The sequence below is a fragment of the Marmota monax genome, unplaced genomic scaffold, assembly GCF_021218885.2.
Source record: "Marmota monax isolate L192 unplaced genomic scaffold, Marmota_monax_Labrador192_F-V1.1 WCK01_AAM20220418_F8-fsc00099, whole genome shotgun sequence".
NCBI lineage: Eukaryota > Metazoa > Chordata > Mammalia > Rodentia > Sciuridae > Marmota > Marmota monax.
In genome coordinates, this window is record NW_026692126.1 from 5,223,067 (window position 1) to 5,244,841 (window position 21,775).

The window sequence follows — 21,775 nt, forward strand, 5'->3', positions numbered from 1 at the left end:
ACCCCTGCCCACAGACATGCACAGCTCTCATACTGTCAACATCCCACACAAGAGGGGTACATTTGTGACAATCAATGGACCTACATTGGCACATCATTATCACCTAGAGTCCACAAAATAAAATCAAATGTATTTTCTTATTGTACCTCCTCCCAGAGTCATTAATATTCTTTTGGCTTTGTGAAAGACCAAGAGTAAGCTATTGTGAGCCATGTTTTCCAAGTACACACATTTTTAAACATGGGCACTTTTCTATGTATACCCTTCTAGAAGAACCAGATCTCTAGGGTCTATCCATAAGTTATTATTTCAAATATTTTATGTCTTAATCCTTGTAAGCAGAGGCTGATATATGTTATATAAATTTTCCCTAGTGTTGATGATCTGTAAATAATTTAAATGACATCCCACAGGAAAAAGTTTGCAAAAAGAACAACATTTGCTTGATAAATATGGACGATCCAAAACAACTTTGCTAAAAACAGGTTAATGTTTTAAGTGACAAAACCCAACAAGTCATAATTGGGGTAACTATATCTTTTCTCTCATTTTAGAAACACTATAAGCCATTGCAACAGAGGTAAGAAGGAGGTGATCTAATTACTTTTATGTGGAACCTTTTTCTATATGTGGCCTATCATTTGTCTTCTGATAAAACAGCATCACAAAATATACAAACTAAACTTCTTACACCCTGAAAATTGTTTGTAAAGTGATGAAAAATGTTTTACAAAGTTCCTATTTCTTTTTTGAAAATGATAGTTGATTTTAGTTCCATAATTAATAGAAAGAAAAACTATTTTTAAAGTGGGACTTTGGACCAGATTCAAGACTAGCAAATTTCCTTAGCCCCAAATGATTTTGATAATTGTATTTGTCAGAAACAGAATCCATAGGAGAATATATACATAACCAAGTGCACGCACATGCACATCCAAAGGCATGAGAACCAGGAGAATTACTGGTCTAAGTTACTGTCAAAGTATAAGTCAGGAGAACATTGATATTTCATTTTAAATACTATGAGATGAGGTCAGATACAGCAATTCTCTTTTACTCAGTCTTTTCCTTCTATTCAGGGTCTCAGTAGGTTTGATGATGCTACCACCTTAGGTAGGGCAATTTGCTTTACTCAGTCTGCCAGTATGAATTAAATCTCACCCAGAAACACCCTCACAGACATACTCAGAATAATTCAACCAAATATCTGCGCGTCCTGTTAGATAGTCAAGTTGACATCTAAAATTAACCATCACAATAATGTTATCTTTTCAATGCTAATTGTTTATGTTTGTGAAAACTTAACTGTACTATTCTAGGTGATTTAAAAAAAAAAAGTCCCTGAGTACAGACAGTTTGCTCTTTTCTTTCACAAGTTGATCAGTTAATGAAGGACACACAAACACTTAGTTGGCATAATATTAGCATAAGCAAAGGGCTAAGTGTGATCAGAAGAGCAAATGGTTGGTTTGGAATATGGAGGCTAGAAAACAATTAATGAGAAGATAATAACTGAATTGGACCTGCATTGTGAGTGGAAATTGGAGGACACCTGTGAGAAATAGGATAATAAAAGGCCCACAGTTGCACGTAATCCCCATGGAATACTTTTTCTGAAATACTAAGAACATGGTCAGGATCTCACACTGAAGACAGGTCAATATCATGCAGGATATGGGCTCCTTTGTAGAAATTATTCCCTTCTTGTTTTCTTATGTTTGAAACTTCACCATCAGGATCATAGCCACCATTCATGAAGAAAGAAGTTTACCTCAAGAGCAGTGAAATTGCGCTTGGGTACAGACAAGGCTTGATTCCCCAACTGCTGGTTTCATCTTTCCTCTCTACCTGTTTTGTTTCTTCAGTAATTTAGTGAGAACTGGATTTGACATTTAAACTATACCTTTAGAGATAGCGACGCAGGGATACAGCGCTGCAGTTTCTGCCAGCCGTGCAAGCACTGTACTCAGGGCTGAATTCTGGGTTCGAGACGGGGGAAGGAAGCGGTCCATCTCGGTTCTCCACACCGGTCAGACCACAGAGGAGGCCAGCAGCCACCATGTTGGAAAGCTGACGTCACCATCCCTGTTTTCGACTGGCCGCAGCTCATTCAGCCATAGAACAGGTAATTTCAGGCTGCCATTCACCTGCGGCTTGCAGACAGATTGCTAGGGTTCAGTGCATGGGTGCTTCTTAGAACCTGATCTTATCGGAGCGAACACCGAGTGCGGGACGGCCGAGTTCCGGCTCCCGGAACCGCCCTGGCCCAGGGCTGGGGAGCCTGCGGAGGCTGCTTCTTGGACCCTGCTCCTATCAGAGCATACACCGAGCATGAAGCGGCCGAGTTCCGGCTCCCGAAACTGCCTTGGCCCAGGGCTAGGAGCCCACGGAAACTGCTTCTCGGTCCGGGTCCTGATGAGGGCTGGTCAGGACTCACCCGTTGCTTTGGTTGCCCGGCAAGGGGAACGAAATGCTGCCATTCGCATAGGATGCCAACATGGCAGAGATCTGATGTCATCAGAAAGCGGCGGACGAGAGAACTTCATCAATACCAGCGGCGACAGAAACAGTTGGTCTCCTGGTAGGGGGGGTGAGGCACAGACACCGGAGTCTCCTCAATTTGTCGTCGAGCCAGAGGGGAGGAGGCGGGCCGCCGCCAGCGCCCAGAGCAGGCCCAGCGGCTCGCCAGCGTGGTGACCACGTGACCCCAATTGGAGAGGGGGCTGAGCGGAGCCGCCACCCCCACCCGCAAGGTGGGCAGACCCGCGACCCAGTGGTACATGGGCGTGGTAGGAGGGGCAGGGCAGAGCCGCCGCCCGGGCTTGCAAGGTAAACAGAACTGTCACAGACTGGCGGGTCAGGCCCAGTGGCCTGCCAGTGTGGTACACACGTCACCCCAACTGGAGTAGGGGCAGAGCAGATCCTTCTCCCACGCCCGGATCAGGCCCTGCCGGTGTGGTGGCCATGTGACCCCAATTGGAGTGGGGGCGGAGCAGAACCGCCACCCGTGCCCGCAGGGTGAGCAGACCTGTGACCAACCTGCAGATCAGGCCCAGGGGTCCGCAGGCATGGTAGGAGGGGCAGGGCAGATCCACCGCCCGCGCCTCCAAGGTAGGCAGACCTGCGACAGACCGGCGGATCAGGCCCAGGAGCCTGCCGGCGTGGTACACACACCACCCTAATTGGAGTAGGGGCAGAGCAGAGTCGCCGCCCGTGCCAGGAACAGGCCCAGCGACCTGCAGGCGGGGTAGTCACGACACCCCAATTGGAGTAGGGGCAGAGCAGAGCCGCCACCCATGCCCGAAAGGTGGGCAGATCTGCGACCGACCAGCGGGACAGGCCCAGTGGCCTGCTGGTACGACAGACACGTCACCCCATTTGGAGTAGGGGCAGAGTAGAGCCGCCGCCCGCGCCTGCAGGGTAGGCAAACCTGCAACCGACCGGCGGATCAGGCCCCGTGGCCTGCCGGCGTGGTAGCCATGACACCCCAATTGGAATAAGGAGAGAGCAGAGCCGCCGCCCGCTCCTGCAGGAAAGATACGCAAGCAGTATGAAAAGACAAGGAAAGAAAGGACCACAAGCAATGCAGGTCAACGCAACTTTAGAAGAGGTAACAGCTGCAGCAGATGGAATGTCAGATAAAGAATTCAGGATATACATGCTTCAGATGATCTGGAGTATCAAGGAAGACATTAGACAGTAAAATCAGACAATGAAAGATCACTTCGACAAGGAATTATGCAAACAAATCCAGGAAGCAAAGGATCAACTATACAGGGAGATAGAGTTTATAAAAAACAAACAAACAGAAATACTAGAAAGGCAGGAAGCAATAAACCAACTTAAAAACTCAATGGAAAATACTACCAGCAGAGTAGAACACTTAGAAGATAGAACATCAGACAATGAAGAAAAAGTATTTCAACTTGAAAAGAACATAGACAGCTCAGCAAGACTGTTAAGAAACCATGAGCAGAACATCCAAGAAATATGGGATAACATCAAGAGACCAAACTTAAGAGTCATTGGGATACAGGAAGGTACAGAGCTCCAAACCAAAGGAATGAGCAGTCTATTCAATGAAATAATACAAGAAAACTTCTCAGACTTGAAGAATGAGACAGAATCCCAAATCCTAGAAGCCTACAGGACGCCGAATGTGCAAAATCATAAGAGATCCACACCTAGACACATTATAATGAAGATGCCCAACATACAGAATAAGGAGAGAATTTTAAAAGCTACAAGAGAAAGGAAGCAGATTACATTTAGGGGTAAGCCAATCAGGATAACAGCTGATCTTTCAACACAGACTCTGAAAGCTAGAAGATCCTGGAATAACATATTTCAAACACTGAAAGAAAATGGGTTCCAACCAAGAATTGTGTATCCAGCGAAATTAAGCTTCAGGATGGAAGATGAAATTAAAACCTTCCACGATAAACAAAAGTTAAAAGAATTTCCAGCTAGAAAACCATCTCTTCAAAACATCCTCGCCAAAACATTACAGGAAGAGGAAATGGAAAATAACAATGAAAACCAACAGTGGGAGGTAGGACAGTAAAGAGGGGGAAAATAAAGAGGAAAACAAACCATGTTTAGTAACATAAATAAACAAATATGGCTGGAACAACAACCCATATCTCAATAATAACCCTAAATGTTAATGGCTTAAACTCACCAATTAAGAGACACAGGCTAGTAGAATGGATCACAAAACAAGACCCAACAATATGCTGCCTACAGGAGACGCATTTGATAGGAAAAGACATACATAGGCTGAAGGTGAAAGGTTGGGAAAAATCATATCACTCATATGGACTTCGGAAACAAGCAGGAGTGTCCATACTCATATCAAATAAAATAGCTTTCAAGCCAAAGTTAATCAAAAGGGATAAAGACGGACACTACATACTCCTTAAGGGAACCATACAACAACAAGACATAACAATCATAAATATTTATGCCCCAAACAATGGTGCAGCTATGTTCATCAAACAAACTCTTCTCAAGTTCAAGAATCTAATAGACCACCATACCTTAATCATGGGAGACTTCAACACACCTCTCTCGCCACTGGACAGATCTTCCAAACAAAAGTTGAATAAGGAAACTATAGAACTCAATAACACAATTAATAACCTAGATTTAATTGACATATATAGAGTATACCACCCAACATCAAGCAGTTACACTTTTTTCTCAGCAGCACATGGATCCTTCTCAAAAATAGATCATATATTATGTCACAGGGCAACTCTTAGACAATATAAAGGAGTAGAGATAATACCATGCATCTTATCTGATCATAATGGAATGAAACTGAAAATCAACGATAAAAGAAGGAAGGAAAAAGCATACATCACTTGGAGAATGAACAATAGATTACTGAATGATCAATGGGTTATAGAAGACATCAAGGAGGAAATTAAAAAATTCTTAGAGATTAATGAAGACACAGACACAACATATCGGAATCTATGGGACACATTGAAAGCAGTTCTAAGAGGAAAATTCATTGCTTGGAGTTCATTCCTTAAAAAAAGAAAAAAACCAACAAATAAATGATCTCATACTTCATCTCAAAATCCTTGAAAAAGAAGAGCAAAACAACAGCAAAAGAAGTAGAAGGCAAGAAATAATTAAAATCAGAGCTGAAATTAATGAAATCGAAACAAAAGAAACAATTGAAAAAATTGACAAAACTAAAAGTTGGTTCTTTGAAAAAATAAACAAAATCGACAGACCCTTAGCCATGCTAGCGAAGAGAAGAAGAGAGAGAACTCAAATTACTAGCATACGGGATGAAAAAGGCAATATCACAACAGACACTTCAGAAATACAGAAGATAATCAAAAACTATTTTGAATCCTTATACTCCAATAAATTAGAAGATAGTGAAGGCATAGATAAATTTCTTAAGTCATATGATCTGCCCAGATTGAGTCAGGAGGATATAGACAACCTAAACAGACCAATATCAATTGAGGAAATAGAAGAAACCATCAAAAGACTACCAACTAAGAAAAGCCCAGGACCGGATGGGTATACAGCAGAGTTTTACAAAACCTTTAAAGAGGAACTAATACCAATACTTTTCAAGCTACTTCAGGAAATAGAAAAAGAGGGAGAACTTCCAAATTCATTCTACGAGGCCAACATCACCCTGATACCTAAACCAGACAAAGACACTTCAAAGAAAGAAAACTACAGACCAATATCTCTAATGAACCTAGATGCAAAAATCCTCAATAAAATTCTGGTGAATCGGATACAAAAACATATCAAAAAAATTGTGCACCATGATCAAGTAGGATTCATCCCTGGGATGCAAGGCTGGTTCAATATACGGAAATCAATAAATGTTATTCACCACATCAATAGACTTAAAAATAAGAACCATATGATCATCTCCATAGATGCGGAAAAAGCATTCGACAAAGTACAGCATCCCTTTATGTTCAAAACTCTAGAAAAACTAGGGATAACAGGAACATACCTCAATATTGTAAAAGCAATCTATGCTACGCCTCAGGCTAGCATCATTCTGAATGGAGAAAAACTGAAGGCATTCCCTCTAAAATCTGGAACAAGACAGGGATACCCTCTCTCTCCACTTCTGTTCAACATAGTTCTCGAAACACTGGCCAGAGCAATTAGACAGACGAAAGAAATTAAAGGCATCAAAATAGGAAAAGAAGAACTTAAATTATCACTATTTGCAGATGACATGATTCTATAACTAGCAGACCCAAAAGGCTCTACAAAGAAACTATTAGAGCTAATAAATGAATTCAGCAAAGTGGCAGGATATAAAATCAACACTTATAAATCAAAGGCATTCCTGTATATCAGCGATAAATCCTCTGAAATGGAAATGAGGACAACCACTCCATTCACAATATCTTCAAAAAAAATAAAATACTTGGGAATCAACCTAACAAAAGAGGTTAAAGACTTATACAATGAAAACTACAGAACCCTAAAGAGAGAAATAGAAGAAGATCTTAGAAGATGGAAAAATATACCCTGTTCATGGATAGGCAGAACTAACATCATCAAAATGGCGATATTACCAAAAGTTCTCTATAGGTTTAATGCAATGGCAATCAAAATCCCAACGGCATTTCTTGTAGAAATAGAGAAAGCAATCATGAAATTCATATGGAAAAATAAATGACCCAGAATAGCAAAAACAGTGCTAAGCAGGAAGTGTGAATCAGGCGGTATAGCAATACCAGACTTCAAACTATACTACAGAGCAATAGTAACAAAAACAGCATGGTACTGGTACCAAAACAGGCGGGTGGACCAATGGTACAGAATAGAGGACACAGAAACCAATCCACAAAACTACAACTATCTTATATTTGATAAAGGGGCTAAAAGCATGCAATGGAGGAAGGATAGCATCTTCAACAAATGGTGCTGGGAAAACTGGAAATACATATGCAACAATATGAAACTGAATCCCTTTCTCTCGCCATGCACAAAAGTGAATTCAAAATGGATCAAGGATCTTGATATCAAATCAGAGACACGCTGTCTGATAGAAGAAAAAGTTGGCTACGATCTACATTCGGTGGGGTCGGGCTCCAAATTCCTCAATAGGACACCCATAGCACAAAAGTTAATAACTAGAATCAACAAATGGGACTTACTCAAACTAAAAAGTTTTTTCTCAGCAAAAGAAACAATAAGAGAGGTAAATAGGGAGCCTACATCCTGGGAACAAATCTTTACTCCTCACACTTCAGATAGAGCCCTAATATCCAGAGTATACAAGGAACTCTAAAAATTAGACAATAAGAGAACAAACAACCCAATCAACAAATGGGCCAAGGACCTGAACAGACACTTCTCAGAGGAGGACATACAGTCAATCAACAAGTACATGAAAAAATGCTCACCATCTCTAGCTGTCAGAGAAATGCAAATCAAAACCACCCTAAGATACCATCTCACTCCAGTAAGATTGGCAGCCATTATGAAGTCAAACAACAACAAGTGCTGGCGAGGATGTGGGGAAAAGGGTACACTTGTACATTGCTGGTGGGACTGCAGATTGGTGCAGCCAATTTGGAAAGCAGTATGGAGATTTCTTGGAAAGCTGGGAATGGAGCCACCATTTGACCCAGCTATTCCCCTTCTTGGTCTATTCCCTAAAGACCTAAAAAGAGCATGCTACAGGGACACTGCTACATCGATGTTCATAGCAGCACAATTCACAATAGCAAGACTGTGGAACCAACCTAGATGCCCTTCAATAGACGAATGGATAAAAAAAAATGTGGCATTCATACACAATGGAGTATTACTCTGCATTAAAAAATGACAAAATCATAGAATTTGCAGGGAAATGATGGCATTAGAGCAGATTATGCTAAGTGAAGCTAGCCAATCCCTAAAAAACAAATGCCAAATGTCTTCTTTGATATAAGTAGAGTAACTAAGATCAGAGTAGGGACGAAGAGCAGGAGAAGAAGATTAACATTTAACAGGGATGAGAGGTGGGAGGGAAAGGGAGAGAGAAGGGAAATTGCATGGAAATGGAAGGAGACCCTCAGGGTTATACAGTGGAGGGGGTAGAGAGAGAGGAGGGGAGGGGAGGGGAGAGGTGGGGAGGGGGGAGGGTGGAGGATGGGAAAGGCAGCGGAGCACAACAGACACTAGTATGGCAATATGTAAATCAATGGATGTGTAACTGATGTGATTCTGCAATCTGTGTATGGTGTGAAGGTGGGAGTTCATAACCCACTTGAATCAAAGTGTGGAATATGATATGTCAAGAAATTTGTAATGTTTTGAACAACCAACAATAAAAAATTAAAAAAAATAAAAATAAACTATACCTTTATACTTGGTTTCGGGTTTTGTTTATAGGGTTTTTTTGAAAGAAATTTTACACAGAATTTGTTCTTAATAAAAACTGTAGTATTAAATACAAAGTGAGTAGTCTTTCCTCTTTGGTCAATGTCTCTCCTTACAAACTTTATGAATGGCTTTAAGCAACCATCCACATAATCTTTGAAGCATAGATACTTTGGATATAATGATCACCTTGTTACTGTTTGGGTCTGGAATGTTTCCCAAATGTTCATGTGAGAGCTTGGTTCCCAATGCAGAAGTGTTCAGAGATGGAGATTTTAGGAAGTGATTGAGTCATGAGGACTCTGATTTCATCAATGAATTCATCACTTCAGGGATTTGTCATTGGTGGGACTTGGTGGAAATTGTAGGAGCAGAACCTAGAGGAGTTGGGGGCACACTCTTGGGGAGTACATCTTGTCCCTGGTCCCTTCCTCTCTGTTTCCCAACTGCTGTCAGGTGAGCAGGTTTTCTCTACTGCACCTTTTTGCCATGATGTTTTGCCTTGGGCCCAAAGCGATGGAGCAGGCTGTCTATGGTCTGAAATCTTGAAAACTGTGAGCCAAGATAAATCTTTCTTTAAGTCGTTTTTCTCAGGTATTTTGTCTCAGTGATGAAAGGCTAATAACAACCCTCATCTATACAAAACGGAATTGAATAAGCAAAAGGAAACAACTTGAACATAGTGTATAAAAAAGAATCTTGTTTCACAATTGGTGATTAATAATAGAGCATCTCATTACAAGTCAAGAGCAAAAATAGTGCTCTTTCTGCTTCTGTGGGCAAAGATATTGCAAACTCAGCTATTTTCATCATTTTTATATTATATTTGTATTCTCAGTCTTAAGAGCAGTGTAAGCACTAGAGATCAAACTTTCTAATCAAGTGGATAAGATTCTCTCTGGTTACTTTGCCTTTTTAAAATCATCAAATAACTTCACTTTACAAATCATTAGCTTATTGTGTCTGAAAAATAGCCCATATACTTTGAAATTTTATCTTTAAATAGGGGAAATACACAATGTGTATGTGTGTATGTATATGTGTATCTGTAAAAGTTTAGAATAGAAGGGTGCTTTGGATAAACTCTAGAAGCAATAAACAATAATTACAAAACAACATTAATATTCACCATTGATAATTTTGTTTTGTCCAATGATAATTTTAAAATTTGTAAATTTCCTGTTTACACATTCTGCTCCTTTCCCACCATTCACTTCTTCTCACATTTAGCACACGTTTTGTCATCTTTTAATATCACCAGAAATCACAAAATTTCTAATATTTGGAATGGAGCAAAACACTAAGTGCCAATTTTATTTTTACAGGAAAACATTTCCAGAAAATTATTCCAATGCAATTTTAATATGATTTGTTGCAAACCATAGGGCCTTGGACAGAAGAAAAATCACTTTGCAAAAAAAAATTCTTTAAAAGTTCAAATAGTCCACTTTTATTTGAGGTAGTATTATTCCTAATATTATCAAACTTTAATAAATTATTAAGGAAAAGAATCCCTGATCTCTAAGAAGGTGATTGCAAATTCTTACCACATCAACTTTTGTATCAGTGTCTTTAAAAGTAGGTGCTAGTAAATCTGAATTAGCTTCTTCGATTATGGCTTTCTTGGCTGGAATCTTGGCTAAAAGGCTAAAATTGCATTTGCTATATTATTTAAGTATGATGTGGACTTCTAAAAATTAAAGTCCATGTTAAAGTTAAAACAACAACAACAACAAAAAAAAAAAAAAAAACAGTCCATGGAACAGGAGTTTCACCTTCTTTGAGTTACTCCAGGGACAACACTGAGCAGAGGCAGCTTTGGGAAAGGCAGTAAAACTTACTCCCCTGCCCTTTAGCTTTTCCAGGGGCAAAGAAAAGAGCAGGCAAAATACAGAGGGTCATGCATGACAAGCCAATGCAAACCATTGTGAATGGGAATCTCTTTGGTATCCGAGATGATGGAATTAGACAAAGACAAAGGGATGCTGAGGGTCAGAGTGGGAGCTTCTTCCAGTGAGATAGACCCTCTAATTCACGGCTAAGGTAAATGTTCTTGTGGAGAATGAGGATCAAATCAATATTTTTATGTTCAATATTCAGCTCAGGGACAGCAAAAAGGCCTTCATATTTCTGGAGTAATAGTCACTGATGGTAGCAGAATTATTTTTGTAACTCAAATAAAGCTTTATGTAGGAATTTTGTGTATGTAGGAATTTTGTGTATTACACTTCTGTAGCTACAAAACTCCAGTAATGGAAATTGCAGGATTTGTACAGCTTCTCTGCTTTCTAGTTTACTTAATTTCAATAATTTGTTTTCATTTTCTAGAAAGCAGTAACCAATCATGAAATAGATGCTATATAATGTAATTCAAGCCTTGAGAAGCTAATACACTTTGAACCCTTAGCCACAACTCTCAGTGAAAATGAAGATAATAATAATAATTTGTGATCCAAACAAAAATAAGTACAAGTAACTCACAAACTTCATTTTAAAATGAATGTATTTAGTATACTGTGTGAGGAAAGGGTCTGGAATTGGTGTCTCTCAGGAGCAAGGGATAGTAGAAAGGTGTAACTGGACAAGTAAGCATGCGGCTAGATTTTGAAATTTCAACCTAAAACTTATGGTTTTAGGATTTCAGGGATTCATAAAATAAAGAGAATGTAGTCAAGTGGAAAAGGACAAATACATAATTCATGAAGCAGGCCTTTCTGACATACCCTGCTGCTTTTGGCTCCTAAAAATAGATCGGTTAAGAGCAACATGTAATAATTTCCTTTAGAAAAGTGGTAAAGATATATTTTATTTGAAAGTGTTCTAAATTTTTGCAGTATAAGCAACAGCAGAATCTTTAGTCTATTTTGGAGAAAGACATGGGTTTATACAGACAGATTTGAAATAACTACTTCTTTTTTTCCTCCCTGTGGCCTTATTAGCATCTAGCTGGAAGGCAGCACATTCTTCTTTGCTTCACTGTGTTCTATGCAAATTACTGGGGTGGAAAGTGCCTTTACTAATAGATTTAAAATACACTTCAGAGTGATGCATTTTCTTGCAGACAGCATTTTTAACATGGAATCTTCAATTGGGGGCAAAGACATTTACCATCAATTTGAAATCCAGAGAATATTTAATCTGGTGACATATCCAGTAGCATAAGAAGCCATTTCAGAATAATTCGAGATTTAAAACCTTGGGCTGCATAAGTATATTCGTTATCACTCTTCTCTAAAATTCTGGCCTTCGTTAATATATTCAATTTGTCAAGTAGGATCATACAGGTGTATCAAATCCACATAGAATTATTTTTCAAAAAACATTATGTTTATACTTGCTTAGGCCTATATTATTTTTCCTGTTTTATTCACAGACTTTGTTTACTTATTTATGGTTTACAATATTATAATTCAATACATGTATTTCAGACCTATTTTTTCTTAAATAAATTAGATTCTCTTGCCATGAACTTAAAAATATAATAGTATTGGAAATTTTATTATCATTTTGAGGTTAAGCATTATAAAATATTCATTCCAGCTATATTTGCATGCACAAATAATCACATTAATGTAGCTGTTTTGAAATATTTCTGATTTAGAAAAATGTAAAATGAATATAAAACTGGAATGATTAAATTTTACTTATCTTTTTAACAGTACCCAGTAAAAGTCTTCTATGCATTAGTCCTATGAAACACTTTAATTTATGCTATAAATTAGCATAATCTTATTAATTCTCATCTGTCTCCTAAGAAATGCCAGATTTACAAAAACATTCAAACCACAAAATCTATAGTGTATAGACTTCTAGTAGTCTACCTGTCAGTTCTGATTATTTTCAGTAATCCAGTTATTTCACTGACCTACTTTTTCAATGACTAGTGAAGATTCTAGGCAAAAATAAAAAGTTTTATTTTTTCTTGATGGTGACATTTTCCCCCCATGATTAATAACAATTTAGTCAATATGTTTATAAAGTTAACTTTATTTATGGATTTTTTTTCCATATATTTGTAATAAAATAATTAATTGTCCATATTTCTTTATTACTGAGACACATTGTATCTAATATATATTGTGTGGATTCCATTCAATCTACACCTTTGGAAAGAATAAAAACTGAGTATTAATGTATCAATGAAATAGCTTCAAAGTATTAACAACTGCTGACCTAGTTTATGGTATTTTTGGTACTTTCTATGGGAAAATAATTGAGCTAAACTTGATTCCTATGAATACAGTTTTAAGTTTTGATAATTATGGGGTTTGGTTTTTATCCTTTTCGATATCATCCTCTAACTTCATTACACTTAACTATACACAGTACACTTAATCATTCTCATCATACATACATGCACACACATATATTTGAACTAGTTTTATCTGAAATGTCAAAGACATGACACTATGAAGTGACAAGATCTTACCACTCATGCTGCTAAACTAGAACCTGTCAAGGGCAAATGATTCTTATTGCTCTGAAATATTTCTGATCATTTTGGAGTCCTACTCGGTCAACCACAGAGGAAAAAAAATGAAATGAAAAACATCTTCATTTTATAATAGCAACATAAATATATAGCATTATTAACCTTATTAAAATGGATTGAATATAGATTGAAATGCTAATCTTTCCAATCCACCATAGCACTATTGTAATAATTATGTACTAAATCAGACTTTCTGTATTACATGTTTATTTCTGTGTTTTTAATGCTTGCCTTTTAGTAAATGTTACAGGAAATAGTGTAGCCACCATTCAATAGGAATATGTATTGTACTTTCATAAGACTTATCAGCTGTCCTTTATGAATATCCATAATGCACAATGTTAAAATGAGAAAGCTATAATTGGTAAATAGGTCAATAAGAGCACAGTTCAGAAGACAGCATATCATGCTGTCATTTGTTCTCATCCCCCCCATAATGAGGATGTTTGCATTGTAGGTTAAAAGTTGCTTCTGTGAAAAGCAAAATTCGAATCATACACAAAGCTGTTGGACCAGGATGACAGAGTTCTTAACAAGAAAGGATAGAGCAAGCACTAGCCAACCCCAATGTGTCTATTATAATAAAATTCAAAGGCAAGAACTAATCTGAGCAATGGATATGAAATAGGAAGCACATATTTCTGAGAGGAAAATATGTGAGGGATGATCACAAAATGATTCATGACCTTAAAACTATTATGGTGCCTTGATAGAGGGAAACCAACTTTCAGGTGCACAATAAGAATAACATCATTGACTTTCTAATTTTTGATGTCCTCTTATTTATAAAATCCTATATGAAACTCTTTTGTAAATAGCTGATACAGTAAATGTTAGAGAAAATTCTTCTTCACTAATTGTGCTTTTAGAGAGAAAAATTAAAAAGCTATTGCTAGAAGTTACAAAACTGATTTGTAACTGTCTACTGGGCCCTTAGGTAACCTTCAACAAGATTTAGTTAAAATGAATTAGATGCATCTAAGTCTCAATTTACCTGATCTCAACTTGAAAGGAAAACTATGCAGCTTAATTTGTATAGATAAAAGTTAAATTTGATATAATCCAAGTTTGAAACTTACCAAAATAATGTCCTCAATTTGAGGATCTAAAATGCTAGCACTTTTAAACTTTCATAATCCTGAAATCTGTTATGTTATAGCAGCAGGAAGGAATCTTTTCTAGTGAAAAATGCCCCCAAATAAAGCAAATAGACAAACAGACCAGATTTCCTTTTTTTATAAAGCAAATTTTGTTTATGCTCCTATTCAGTATTCAAAAAAGGACATTTTGCTGCTAATAGAAAAGAATCTAAGCATTATCCTCTACCCTATTATAGTGGGTATTACACACTGTCAGCAAAGACCATTTCGTCCGATACTTTTTGGCTTTGCAAAACTCTTCCCCATATGACCATGATATACTATGATCTTGATAGAATTAGGAGTTTATACCTTTCAATCCACCAAATAAGACATACAAATTTAAATTCAAATCAGTTTAAATTAACATTTTAAATTTTGAATGTGTTTTAATTGTTCTCTAGTTTATGGCAACAAAAATCATTTCCTTCATATATGTAAAGAAATTTGTTTGTTAATTATTCATGAGTATTCTTTTAAGCCCAAAAGTCAGAGAGTTCTCTAGAATATTTCATTTGACATGTATCAATTTGAACCTGATCAAATCCAAAGTATACTTAGCCAAAAAGATCACATCCTCTATCACAAAACTCTAAGTAAGCATTTTATTGTAAAAATGCTTATTTATTTTTGAAGTTAAAATAAATATCTCCAAGTCATTTATTAGACTAAAAATGAAATAGATGGTCATGTTCTAAGCTGTAAAAGAATTCTCTATCTAATAATAACTAGGTTAGGCTTCATTCTAATAATAATTACTATGTTCGAATTACAGAAGTTTTTAAAGGTAGTAAAATATAATTATATAGTGTGAAATAAATGTGCAGATCTGATATTTTTTATTTCTATACCATATGACAGCCTATCAATTTATGAGAAATGGTTTATGTCATTATAATCACTTTGTTCTCATTAAATCCACATAATCTTTGATTTCTTTTAATTTAATCAAAGTAATGCATGTATTTTATTTAACAAAGTTGAATTATGCCAAAAGACTCATAATGTAAAGTAGTTGCTTTTGCTGTCTGAACTACAATCATTATAATCCCTAGACACAGCTAGAGTTGGCCTTTAGTGTCTTTGGGTCTACCTCCATGGATTCAGTCAACCATTGGTGGAAAAATTCAGGAATCTGTACTGATCACATAAAGACTTTTTTCTTGCAATTATTCCATTTATATATCTGTGTGTGTGAGTGTGTGTGTGTGTGTACTGGTGTACTGTACAATAAAAATTTACATGTCATTTACATTATGACATTATGTTAGGCTTGGTAAATGATCTAGCAATGATTTAAAGTATATGAGAAGATGCACATAGGTTAGATAGATACCAAAGTTTCTTTGGGATCTTTATTCTATTATCAACTCCATATTTATAAAAGAAAAAAAACAGGTTATGTTATTTTTGATATAAAATTCTTGACAGAGAGGTATTATTTTATATTCTTATCAATATTTTTATTGCCACTATTTTTATCATGTGATCACTATTCTCTGTTACTAGCATTCCATGTTTTCTTTTCTTTCTTTCTTTTTTTTGTGTACTCTTTTTTATCTGTTGTCATATTAAATAATTTCTTAATTTTTTTCAACTGTTTAGGCTTTTGACAGAGTTCTAAGTTGTCCCATACCTTCAACAACCTTTGAATACAACTTTCTGGGGTCAAATACACTGAATTTTGTTTAAAACCTCCATGCAGAAGTGTCCCAGGCACTGGTCTAGTCTGAGCTGGATGAAAATGCTTCTCTCATCACTCCAAAGATAGTAACTTAGCAATATGTCAAGGCCTGGGTGGTAGAAGTGGTTGCTTCTTGGTATAGAAATGAAGGTGGTTACTGTAGAGTATTTAAAGAAAATACTAGATCTGATTAAGAATAAATTTGTTTTTTATCATCACTGTGCACCAGTAATTCCTCAAACATCAATTATAAAATATCCTTCCAGATCCATTTGCTCCCATTACCATTCTTCTCATATATTACTGTATTAATAATAGTTTTTTAAAAAGACTTTTCTTACTTTTTTGAATTTTATATGCCCTCTGAATTCATCTTTATTTTTTTCCTTTTATTTATTTTTCATATATTTGTTTCATTCATGTTGGAGGTCTTTGAAGAAAGCCTGGTGATTTTCAACTGCAGATTCATTTTACTAATGAAATTACTAAAAATGCTAGGGGAAAAAATAACCCTGTGTGCCTTGGATATACTTGTAGAGTGGTAGGCTGGCTTTTTTGGGTTGACCCCAGATGTCATGTTATGAGGATTCTCTCTGTGGGCTACTCCTGTGAGCCAAGGTTTCTCTCAGTCTGGTTGCTGATGTTCTGGGAGCTGAGCTAGAAAAAGCAGCTAGTAGTTTAACTATTCTTAAGTCTCTTTGATAGTCAATAGCTTGCATTTCATTATTATTTTTCTTTGCAGTTTTTTAGGAATCATTTGTTATATTCTGCCCATTTTTATCTTTCTTGATTTTTTTTCTTAGGCTAGAGATTCTTCTATATTTTTTAAATATGCTGTTTATGTTTTCCTCTATTCAAATTCCTTTGGGGTTAAAACTACTATAAATACAACATTTCTAATTCTGAGTTGTGAGGTAATGTTACAGTTAATTCTGTTACAACAAGATTGTTTTAGAAATCTTTCAGTCTTTTGAAAACACATACAGATAAATAAAATCTAATAGTATATAAAAATAAGTTTTAGTAATATAATGAGTTTTTATGGAACACTGTCCCCATAATCTGAGAAAATTAAAAAATTAACCTAAATTGTTCTTTACGTGATTAAAATTCAGTTAATTATTGATTGCTACTTGGGATCTATGTAAGAGTTTGTGGGGTTTTTTTTATATTGTTTGTAAGTTGTATTTTATAGTATTATTGATTGTGATTGCTAACTTAAATACAGTTACTCAGTGTCAAACCAATCATGAGTCAGAGAAATGCCATGAGGAACAAAAAATAGACCTAAAGTAAGAGGACCCTTGGTTGTTAGAGGTTCCTAATGAATTAGTACATGGATGATAATGTTGAATCATTGTTGACTGAACATGTTCTGAAATTATTTTCCCAAGAATGACTGCATTCACATCTTCCTCTGTAAAGGTTAGAGCCAAGTGATCACAATCACAAAAGTTTCCTAGAATTTGTTAAATCACACTTACCTCTTTCTCAAATATATATAGAAATAAGGGAGTGAGTCACACAACTGAGAACATTCTTATATACTGAATTGAGATTTAGTTGTAATTGTCTTGGTTATCCAAATAAAGTTTAAAGTCATTACAGTAAATTTTGTAATTTTCCTTGGGAACAAATGCTATATAGTTTCAAAATATGGTATTTCATGTTATGTCTATTCTTGAATTCTGGTTTACATGGGACAAGCAGAGACTTATCAGGCAAACCTAAGCCAAGTTTAGAAGTTAAAGAAAACTCAATGTAAAGGAAAGCTTATACCATGAAACAACATGAAGAAACTAAGAATAAGCAGTTAATGCTGAATAAATAAAATGGACAATTAGAAATCTTAATGATCATTTAGACTTCGTAAATCTATTTTTCTTATATGCATTAAAGCCTATTTATGTTTGGTTAAATTTCTAATTGGGGGTGAGACAAATAAATAACCTGCCATAAGTGATCTGCTTTATTACTCAGAGAGTGAGACTTAATTGGAAAGACTGCTCAAGGACAACCTCTGGTTTTGTCAACCACAACACCCCAACACTCTCCTGTGTGAACGGTCTTTCTAACATGTAAACAGAGTTGCATCATTCTGATTCTCAAACACTTTCAAAGGTTCTTATCGCCTACATCTATAGCTACAATTTTTGGTGAAGAATATTGGTAGAGTTTTCTCTAATCCAGTATTTTAATTTTAGCCCTTAGTGAAACATCAACACAGTAGGTCACAACAGGATGTTCAGAAATATGAAACAGAAGAGAAATTTGTGACTCTCACTCACTATAAACCTGGGTGCTTGTGTCTCCTTTGATTTGGGTAAACATGCACTCCAACTTCCAGGAAAAACCTCACTTATGCCTGTTTCCTCTTTAATTATCTTTAGTTTTACCTTTCACATTCAAGGATTAATGGGTTGTATGATGAAATGTATTATTTACCATGGTAATGGATGGCAAAGTCATTCTTAGTATAGGTCACAGTAAATTTTTTTAATGGACATGTAAACTGAATTTGTTTTCCTAGGATTTTTCTGTGCATTTATTTCTTAAACATTAATAAAATAGAAATATTCTGAATATCCCTTTTTCTTTCTTTCTTTTATATCCTTGTATAACCAGGTCCTTTTGCCTAGATTAGCTTTGCCACTTTATCTCATTCTTGCCTTTTAATAAAATTCTTAAGTATTTGTGAAGTCTTGGACCTACTCTGGAAACAATACAGTGTCATATCTATTATGTATTAAACATTTGTGTACAGTTAACGGTTGAGAAACAGGTAGCAATGAGTAATATAAACACATGGAAATTATATAATTTTGAAGCATAATATGTTTGGAGTTGAGGGAGGAAATTAAGGAGAAATGTTGGCATTTAATTCACTATTTGTGTTGGGAAAAATGGCCAATGAATGTGAATATGTAAATGGAGTATGTAAATGGAGTTAGAATACAGAGAATCTTTAATGCCAGGCGACATGCAAATTCTTTCATGACAAGCATGTGAAGACATACACAGATACATAGACAAACATTTACTCTAATGGGTATTTGGTTGGCAGGTGACAAAAAGAAATGATCTTTCTGAAATAAGATAAGAGTGTCTTGCATAAGTGCCTGGAACAGTTCAGAGCCTCTACAATGAGAAGATAGATATATGAAAATACTCTTACCAAATGTTTTAGCGTGGGTCTTCCAAGAAAATAGAATCAAGGACTGATATGCAGATTTTTTTTTATTTTAGCAAGTGATCAGAACAGGGGGAGTGTAAGAATCAATGGAAAAGCATATTGTCCAAGGTTGCTGTTCAGGTTGTTCACTGTTCTAGACAAGGGGAGTTCAGTTCCCACGGTAACCCCTCTCCGTGTCTGTGTGGAAGACACCAGGGATTTCTTGTCCAAAGGGAGGAGGGAGTTGCCATGTCCTGTCCCTGTTATGGTAATGACCCATGGATATTGACTCCCTTCCTATCTGGTTTACTCAAGTGTTCACATGCTACCAGGATGTATATATTTACAGCTGCTTGTCACAACATCTTCTGGATAAAAACTCTGCTCAGAGGGTGTGAGAAGAGACAAAGACTTGTCTCGTACACTGTTTTCATAGAAACAGAATTAAGAACGGTATTTTTAAAGCATTTTCTAGTTAACTTGACTGTATTGTACTTTTAAACTGTTAGTCTCTAAGCCTAAGTTTTTATGCCTTCTGTCAAGTCTTCATTGTTCATTTGCATGATAACTCTGTTGGATAAAGGAAGAGGCTAAGTGTTAAATGATACATTCATATGTGAATCACAATAGAAATATGATTTAAAGAAGTTATAATACATCTGCTTGAGGAAGGTAAAAAACAACTGTTTTCTTTGAGAGGATAGAAACTGTTTTCATCCCTCAGAAGCAAAGATTATATTTTATTTATTTTTTTCTACTCTCAGTATTGTATCACAGATAAGGCATGTGTGTGTACATGTTTTGAGTGCAGGAAAATTAAATAACACAGTGCAGAAAAGAGTAATGTCTCAATAACTTAACTATATTAAAGTAGGTTTGATACAAAAAAGACTTCAAAAGCATTATAGTATGTTGTAGTAATTAATAATAATATTACATTTTCTGTTCTTGATTTATTGTTATTTTGATGCAGATCACTAAGGAAAATTTTAATTTTAAATTTTGTTATTCAAATTCAGAAAATATTTTTTTATAAACTAACATGTTCCCCTATAAGCAAATATATCTATGCCTCACAATTAACACTATGTTTTACTGTTTAAAATTTTAATCACAAATAAAATTCAAATATTCACCTGGACTGATAGAATTGAATTAGCTCCAGTGGTTTCTTGCCGCAGTCCGGCTGCAGCAAAATAACCGGGGGGTGACGAACAACTTTCGTAGATTGATACAGCAGGAGTGGGAGCCGTTTATTGTAAGACAGGAGGGGTATTTATACATTCCACACAGCTTATCTAATTAACATAAACTAGATACAGCAGTCAACCAATAAGGAATCTCCACACTTAATGGCTCGCTGGTGTTACTTCACAAACCACTCCCTCTGGCAAAATGCCAGGCGCCATCCAGACTTGTTTACAGTCTCTAACAGTTTCTTTATCTCTCAATCACTTTGCCTTCACTCTTTATTTCAAAACTACTGTTTAGACAGAGGTCTTCATAGTAGCAAAGGGGTAAAAGGTCTCATGTGAGCCTGCTTGCAAGCTTAAATGCCTCTGGAGCAAAACAAATTTACTCTTGAAATGAGCATGCACAGCAGACTCTGGGCATGTTGGGGGCTGACTGCATTGTTCATAATTGTATGAATTAGTTTCTACATACAATACAATGTTTATTAACAATGCATAAGCCAAATTGCTAAAATGAGGCTTATGTGTGTATTACTAGAACTTCAAAGTAATCATAGAGACTGTTTAGACTTTTTTTTTCAATTTCTTTACAGACATTTATTAGAATCATGAAAATGTGATAAAAATTAAAAGTAGGTCAAATGTAGCCAGCACTATTATTATTTTTTAAATTCTCTATAGAAAACAGATCCTCTGAATTCAGGAACAGACCCTTCAAGAACCCTATCTTTTGATAAACCTCTGATGGTTAGTGCTGTCCCCCCACTTTTTTTTAACATATAAGAGATATTTACTTGCATTCCTGGAAATTTTGATGTTGGCAAGAATGTGGGGGCAAAGGCACACTCATACATTGCTGGTGGGACTGCAAATTGGTACAACCAATCTGGAAAGCAGTATGGAGATTCCTTAGAAAACCTGGAATGGAATCACCATTTGACCCAGCTATCCCACTCCTTGGTTTATACCCAAAGGTCTTAAAATCAGCGTAATATAGTAATACAGTCACATCAATGTTTATAGCAGCCCAATTCACAATAGCTAAACTGTGGAAGCAATCTAGATGCCCTTCAATAGATGAATGGATAAAGAAACTGTGCCATATATACACAATGGAATATTACTCAGCATTAAAAGACAATAAAATTATGGCATTTTGCAGGTAAATGGCTGGAGTTGGAGAATATCATGCTAAGCGAAGTAAGCTAATCCCAAAAACCAAAG